At 34.9% G+C, this 8,497-nt stretch overlaps 1 long non-coding RNA gene across 1 annotated transcript; it reads left to right on the forward strand.

Moving 5' to 3' along the window:
- The first annotated feature begins 4,558 nt into the window (after positions 1–4,558).
- On the forward strand, positions 4,559–6,272 carry LOC145803253 (uncharacterized). Its single transcript, XR_014345374.1, has 2 exons — positions 4,559–4,825; positions 6,039–6,272. It is a non-coding gene; the product is annotated as an uncharacterized LOC145803253 (long non-coding RNA).
- Positions 6,273–8,497: the final 2,225 nt, after the last annotated feature.

Consider the following 8,497-nt stretch of genomic DNA (forward strand, 5'->3'; position numbering starts at 1 on the left):
ATTTGTGGTAAGTTCTACCATTTCACTATATAACAAATTGATGTCTTTAGAGGTAGTAGTAATTTCCTTCAAGCATGAAAGACTAGCTACTAATTCATTTGTTGAATCAAATGTATGCCATGCCTTCAAGGTCATTCATCAAGGCTTCTTTACAAATTTTCAAGAAAGTTTTATTTGGTATTTAAAATATATATATATATATACATATAGCGTTTCTTGTATGCTACCTGATGGGGGGTCATACTGCATGAGTTCAACTTCAAAAATTTAGCATCTCTAAACAGTACACTTGGAAACTTGCAGTGAATTACATGAGAAAAAAAACAAATTTTTTACTTTGTTTTGGAAAAGGGAAAAAGGTGAGGCATAGGAGTATATCGTGTAATGATTTATCCCCTTAATTTTGTTCCTCCAATTTTATCTCTAATGATGTGAAATTAAAAAGGCTAAAAATAAGAGAGAGATGAGTGTTGGATCGCTTTATAAGAGAGTAGGCCACGTCACTGGAGGTGAAATTAGGGAGACAAAATTAGGAACTCATATCTATATTAATCTTGAAAACTTTTGTCATAACTTTTTTTATTGGATTATTTACATGGACATTTTAAACTATTGAGAAATATCACTTTGATTAAACTATAAAATCGTACAAATGGATCTCCTAAATTTTTGACATGTTTCACTTTAACCTTTTCTGTTATTGCACCATGAATTAAACTAAACTTTTAAATATTTTTAGACGAAAATACCCTTCAACATTCTATATATTTAGAATTTCATTATTATTAATTTTTATTTTTTTTAAATTAAGCATTAATTCATTATTATTGTTTTATTATTATTTTTTTCAATTTTCTTTATAAATATATTTTACAGAAAAAAATATTTAAAAATAATAATAAAACAAAAAAAAAATGACTAAAATTAAAAAGAAGTGTTGTTGAGTGTGTTATATAGTGTTAAAGACTATTTTCGTCTCGAAAATGTCAATGCAGTAACAAATAGAGTTAAAGTGAAACACGCCAATAATTTAGGAGATCCATTCATATATTTTTATAATTTAAAAAATTAAAGTAATATTTCTCAATAATTTAAAAATCTTAAATAACCCTTTTTTATTTCCGAATTACCTTTCATTTTAACCACACTCTGGATTTTATAATTGCTGATTTCAATGCTCACTTTTCTAGTATATTTATTCTATTATATTTAAATTGGTGTTAGCCACGGCCAAGTCCTCTACTTTTTCAAGAATATCATTCTCACCCAATAATTATCATCTCTTTCCACCCAATAGCTATCACATGTAACAACTGTTAGAATGACTTTGGGCTTGTTTGGTTTGTATTTGAAAAACATATTTTGAGACAAAAAGTATGAACATTTGTTTGGTTTAGTTTTTTTTCAAAAGATGTTTTGAAAAATTATTTTGAGAGAGAGTTTTGAAAAAAGTGATTGATTTGATGTGTATGAGAGAGATTTATTTGGAAAACTTGTAAACCAAACAAGTTTTGGAAAAAAAATTTAAAAAAATTTGTTTGGTTTGATTACTTTTGAAAACTTGTTTGTAGAGAATTTTTCCCAAAATTTTTTGAGAAACATAAACCAAACATGACCTTTATTTTTTACTTCATTAAACGGTTCAAAACTGCTGATCAATTTTCCTTAATTTTCAAGTTATCCAAAAATTTAAATAAAATTACAAATGTAATACCGTTTTCAGTTTTTTATTTATATTTACAAAAATTTTAAAAACTCAAATAAAACTTGTTTGGTAAATTTTTTATTTATAAATCAGTGGTCTCAGTTTATAAATTTGGCCAAAAAATATAAACTCAAAAAATGTGTTTCCGTTTTGAGTTTTCAATTTTTTTTTTTACCACCCAACACTAGCCACCACCCGCCACCATTTTCCACCACCGTCTTTCGCCACCACCACCCACCCCCCACCACCACCTACCACCAGCACTCACCACCCACCTGCCACCACCACCACCACCCGGCAACACCACCCACCAGCCACCACCCACTTGCTACCCACTCCCCGCCACCACCACCATTACCACCCGCCACTACCTTCCACCGCTCGCCACCACCACCCGCCACCACCAGCCACCCACCACCACCCCCCACCTGCCACCCACCCACCACCACCACCACCACCTACCATCACCACCCGCCACCCACCTGCCACCACCCACCCGCCATCCACCTGCCACCACCACCACCCACTCGCTACCCACCCACTATTCGCCACCGTTACCCACCCACCCATCACCACCACCCGCCACCTACCCACCACCCGCCACCACCCACCACCACCCGTCATCCGCCACCCACTCGATACCACCCACCATCCGCCACCGTCACCCACCCACCCACCCACCATTACCACACGCCACCACTCACTACCACTCGCCATCCACCACCCACCTGCCACCACCACCCACCACCCGCCACCACCACCCACCACCCGCCACCACCACCAACTCGTTACCACCCACCACCAGCCACCGTCATCCACCCACCCACCCACCACCACCACCACCACCCACTACCACCACCCACCCGTCACCACCCGCCATTCGCCACCCACCCGCCACCACCACCCACCACCCGCCACCACTACCCACTCGCTACCACCCACCATCCGCCACCGTCACCCACCCACCCCCTTACCCACCACCCACCGTCACCACTTTCTACCACCGTCTTCCACCGCCACTTGCCGCCACTTGCCATTTTTCACACTTTTTTATATTTTTAAAATTTTTTAAACATTTTGTTAATTACCAAACGCGTTTGTAGTTTATGTTTTTCTGAAAATAAACAAAAAATAAACAAAACTCTGTTTATAATTTTATATAAATATAAACTGAAAACGTAAATGTTACCAAACAGATCCTAGTGTTTGCACTCACCTCTAGTATATATAACTAAAAATGTACTTTTTGTTCCAATTGAATTTCCACATTTACCCTAGCTTTAACACTATCGATTAACAGAGTTAGGTGATCAAATTAAAACATTTTTCACAATTTAAACATTGTTAATAAAAATGACACAAATCACATACTTAAGAGACTAAAAAGGTAATTACACTACTAAAAAGAAGGGCATATTGCAACGTTTGTTTTGTGGCGTTTATGGAAACACCATTATAGATTCATTAAGGACAGCGTTTTCAAAATGTTGTCTTTGATTTCCGTTAACGACGTCGTATTGGGTCAATTTATTAACACCGTCTTAGACTCCGTCTCTCATTTTCTGTCTCTCACTTTCTCTGTCTCTTCCACAACCCTGAGTTGAAGCTCAAACACACAGACTCTCTCTCTCTCTCCCAAAACCCTCGATTTGAAGCTCAAACACACACACACTCTCTCTCTCGCTCACTCGATTGCAAATTTTGTGTTGTATGTTCTTCATCAATGTTGATCGAAGCTCAAACAACCCTCGATTTGAAGCTCAAACACAGAACTCAACCGCAGCAGTTTGCTCTAGCTGTTCTTCATCAATCCCAATGATCTCTGTTCTTCATCAATCTCGAGGCTAATCGAGTGAGGGCGCGGCATCAGATGGTCCAGACTCCGATCTCTTCGTTTATTACTGCAAGCACTGCGGATCTCATATCCTCATCACTAGTTCACTTATCTCTCTCTTCGTCTAATTCATCTCAATTCACCTTCACCTACTTCTCTATTTGAATCTATCTATGTTATCTACTTACCTATATATACACACATTTATATGCACTAGCTTTATTTCCACACACACACAAAAACTTGAAAATTATTGGATTATCATCTTTGATTTTGTTATTTAGAGTGTTTGTGTTTGTGTCTTTTTTTTAAATTTATTTTGGTTTTTAACTTGTTGAGACTGCTAGTGTTTGTGTTTCTGTTCTTCATCAAAATCGATCTGTTCTTCATCAAATCGCAGATCCAAAATCCAAAATCGGTCTGTTCTAGCTTATCTCAGGTACATTTTTCATTCTCTACTTTCTCATTGTCAAATGGTAGTGGTTGGAAACTAAATTTTAGGATAAATCTCTTTCAGTGGAAACATGAGGTGTTGAATAATCTTCTGCAGAGTCTGAGTCTGAGCTCTATCTCGAGGTGATCGGAGGATTGTTTAATTTTGAAAGGGGAAAACCATGAAATTTTTGAAGGTTACTGCAATTTGGGAGACCATCTTCTTTGCTATAGTGTGGACCCTTTGGAATTCAAGAAACAGTGTCATATTCAGAAATTTAGAATTAAGGTGAGATAATGACTCAACGCACTTTTCCTTCAACCTGACATAGCATAGAAACCTAGCAACTGCATGCTCTCAAAAAGAAACTAATGTGGGGGAATCCATTTATATTTATTCATGTTCTAGGGAGGTGGAGTATTATTTAAAAAATTAGATAAAAGGACAACAGTTCTTTGGAAACCTCAAATATGGTTTTAATTGGGTTGATCTCCATAGACTTTTTTAGTTTATATGCAGAAACAATGAAATGACCCCCCCCCCAAAAAAAAAAACACAAAAAACACAAAAAAAAATAAAAATAAAAGGCCCACTCTATCTTATGTATTTTTGGATCATTGTAAGCTGATTGACAGTCTATTGGGATGAGGCTTACATTTTTGTTGCCTTTATAGAATTGTTGTCCTGAAAAATTTCTCATTCCATTTCAATGTCTCTAATCTTACACCACCCTCTTATTCAGGTCATCCAACGTGAGCCATGGGAACTCATCAAAGATGAGGACATAAAGAAAACTGCTGCATCCTTTTGTGGGGAGATATGGCAAGTTCCTCCAATGTTTTCTGCCATCAAAGTAAGTTTTCCTCCTTCATTTTGTTACAAGCTTGCTTAAACAGGAAGAGAGTCGTTGCAAAAGAATGGCATATCAGTTCCAAATGAGTTTTGTCATACAATGAAAGTAAGTGGATTGATCTATTGACTTTTGGTAATAAAGGTTTTTAATTTGCTGGATGAATATGGGACTGAAGTACTAGTATAAGAGTTATTTTCATCCTTATCCTTTTGATTTTTTCATTCAACCTTTTTTGTCCCTGCTTATGGTGTAATAAGGTATTTTTGAGATATAACTTTCTTCTTTGACTTTTGTGTTGATTTCATATTGGCTCAATTTTGGCATTGCTTGTATAGTATTTTGATGTAGATGATCATGCATAGTGCATATGGTTGTAGTGAGGTTACATTTATCTAAGTTACTTCATTTGAGACTAAATTTTGGCATCAATTGCATATTATGTTGTATTAAAACCAAAAGAATATAATTGAACTTTGACAATATGTGGATGTAGATGGTTGCCTATAGCACAGTTCAGTTGAGTATAGTTACATATAGGTTAGTTACTTAAGTTTGATTTTATGTTACATGAACAAGTTGTGAACCTTTTGGATGCAACATCACAAGGGTGGGAGCATGCACACTACCATTTTGAAACTAGCTATGCACTAAAGTCAAAATGCATTTCAAGTAGGAGTGTTAAATAGAGAAGAACAGAATTTTTTTTTTTTTTTTTATATTGCTTTGCTTCATGTTTACTTGGATATATAGACCTGATTATTGTAGCATGATGGAGATGAAGTATTGATACATAACCAAAAAATGAAAACAGTAAGAACAAAAAATGGTAAAAAAGCACACACACAGACCCCTTTGCTTGTCAAAGGGTGTAAGATACAAGCATGAATGCAAACCTGAATCCAGCTGTGTTCTTTTTGCCTAAAATTTGAGAAGAAAATGTATGAAACACATTCATGTGGCATTAACTAGGATTGATAATCAAATCATTTTATTTATTTATTCATAGGGTCTATGGTATGGCACATAAAATAGAAATTGCACATAAATGTAATAGGAAATTTCTCACAGATTTTTAGGTTGTAATTATTGCTTGTAAGATATATAATTCATATTTTCCTTCACGTTCCTTAGAATTATGTGTGACAATGATGTGGTATTGAAATGGCATTGTGTGGTTGTATGATTGCTTATATGTTTCTACACCTTGTGATAGGTTGGGGGTGAGAAGATGTATGAAAAAGCAAGAAGAGGAGAAAGCATTGAACTTTCACCGAGGCGGATTTCAATTTTCCAGTTTGATATCAAGCGAAGTTTAGATAAGAGGTTGTCTGAAGCTCGGCTTGTTGCTTCCGTATAACCTATTTATCACATTAATGTTGTCATGTACTAATTGTGGGTTTTTTTAAATGGTGGTTATGCTAGCCTGAGATGGATCTTATTTTGAATCCTTGCAATTCTTTCTTTCAGTGATAAAAATAAATAAATGTCATGCTAATTGTGCTCAAATAATTTCACATTGGTGATTACCCTTTGAAAATTAGATCAAACGCAGTTTGAAAATGAAAATAAATTAATATTCAGGAACTTTTGAGAACCTTTCCCTCATTAGTGGGAAACAAAGATATAATTTATGTGTATGGTTTATGCATATTAGGAAGTGTCTATATGAACTGACAAAGGATATTGACTGATGAAGTTGATATGCTACATACTATCATGTAGCAATAATCTTGTTGTTTTTTTAAGTTTGTCTTATTTATTGCAGACAAAATTTGATTTTTCGAGTGACATGCTCAAAGGGGACATATATTCGATCTCTTTGTGTAGATCTTGGGAAGGCTCTGAACAGGTAGTGTAAATAGTCAATTATTGCAGTACCATGTTGTCACAACATTTGATGTTTTTCTTTTTAATTTTAATTTTTTTTAAATTGTGTTTAGTGTTTTGGAAATAATATATCATGGATCTCAAATTCTAGTACTCAGTGTCTTCAATTGCCTTGGTGGACCAAGAATCCTCTGCTTGTGTCATTTTAGATGTCAGCAAGGTCTCATGAGCTTTATTGTTGGAAGGCTTGTTTGAATCTATTATTTCATAAAAAGATACAAATATTTTGGCCGAAATACCTATAACCCAATGAATGGTGTAGGAGGAAAGAGGGAAAAACCTTGTGTTGCTTTTGGATCATGGATTTGGATAGGATTTGCAACAATTTGCAAAAAGAAAGGGAAATAGAAAAAGAAAAAGAAAAAAATAATTCACATTGTCCTTTCCTTTTCTTTTTCCCCTTTCAAAGTTTTACCCAAATCCATTGTGAATGATCTTTCCTTAAATTAAGTTCATTATGTAGCAGTAGCTGTCACTAGGTGACAATACCTGTATTTTTTTAAGTTATTCAAAACCCTCATGTAGATATTATGCATCCTAATAAACGTGTTAGCTTATGAGCTACAGCATTGCATTAGTTAAACAACATTTATACTTTCTTATTTTCAGAGGTAAGGAACAAGAGAAACATACAATCCTACCATCTACCATCATTGTTTCTTTTATTTTTCCTTCCTTAGCCTTCCAATCATCTACATCCATATATGACTGTATTTTTTTAGCTGCTTTTGATGATAACTTTTTGTTTTTTGCTTCTTTCTCAGTTTTCAACTTCGCACTTTCCTTGGCTTTGTTGAGAGCTTCAATTAGTTCCTTTAAGCAAGTCTCTTTTGAAGCAGTCTTTGGTATCAAGTTATTTGCAACATCACAAGGACTCATATCGGTTTCGTACAATAAGTTGTCTCTGTTTTTGTAGATAATTACGGTTGTAGTTTGTCAAGAAAGGCTTTTTAATATCTCTATTATGTGATATACTTTGGAAGATCAATGTGATATATTTTGTGTAGTAAAAATCTCATGAAATGTGCAATTAGTTAAATTTTTTGGTTTATACTCTATTTCCAAAGTTGTAGTATGAACCTTGTAGTGCACAATAACATTTATTTTATTGCAACTATATATAGTCACAGAGATTGCCAACTTTGGTGTTTTATTTCATATTCTTGCAGCAGCAGTAGCATAGAAAAAAAAATGATATTTTATTTCATATTCTTGCAGCAGCAGCAGCACAGGAAAACAAAAAAAAAACAAAAAGTGGCATTTTTTTAAATGGCGTTCATATTCTTGCAGTAGCAGTACAGGGGAAAAAAAAGTGGCATTTTTTAAAAACGCCACTAAATGATGTCATCGTGACGTCATACGTTAGCGGAAGGTGGGACGGGCTTTAAAGATTTTGCAGCGTTTTAAAAAATGCCGTCTAATATTTTTAGCGACGTTTTTCAAATGTTGGAAAGCTATTGTGCTGGCCGTATCAGCGACAAAAATATTAAACGTTGTAAGATTTTACGGCGTTTTTCAGGCTTTTAGCGGCGTTTTTTAAACTCGAATTTCTTGCAGTGTTAGACATAGCTTATATTGATCAGTGTTTGATGAGTTGTAGGTATCCATGTGCAAGGTACGACTTGTCTTTTTTTCTTCTTTTTCTCTCTATTTTTATTAGGAACAAGAAGAAACAAAAAACTAGGGATTAAAACATTACAAACATTATTTGCCACTTAATGTCTATAATCTGAAAACACATGCCAATTTGTTGCATAATTAACATTAAGTGCCTAAACCAACAAC

The sequence above is a fragment of the Camellia sinensis genome, chromosome 11 (assembly GCF_055761805.1).
Source record: "Camellia sinensis isolate YWXY chromosome 11, ASM5576180v1, whole genome shotgun sequence".
Taxonomy (NCBI): domain Eukaryota; kingdom Viridiplantae; phylum Streptophyta; class Magnoliopsida; order Ericales; family Theaceae; genus Camellia; species Camellia sinensis.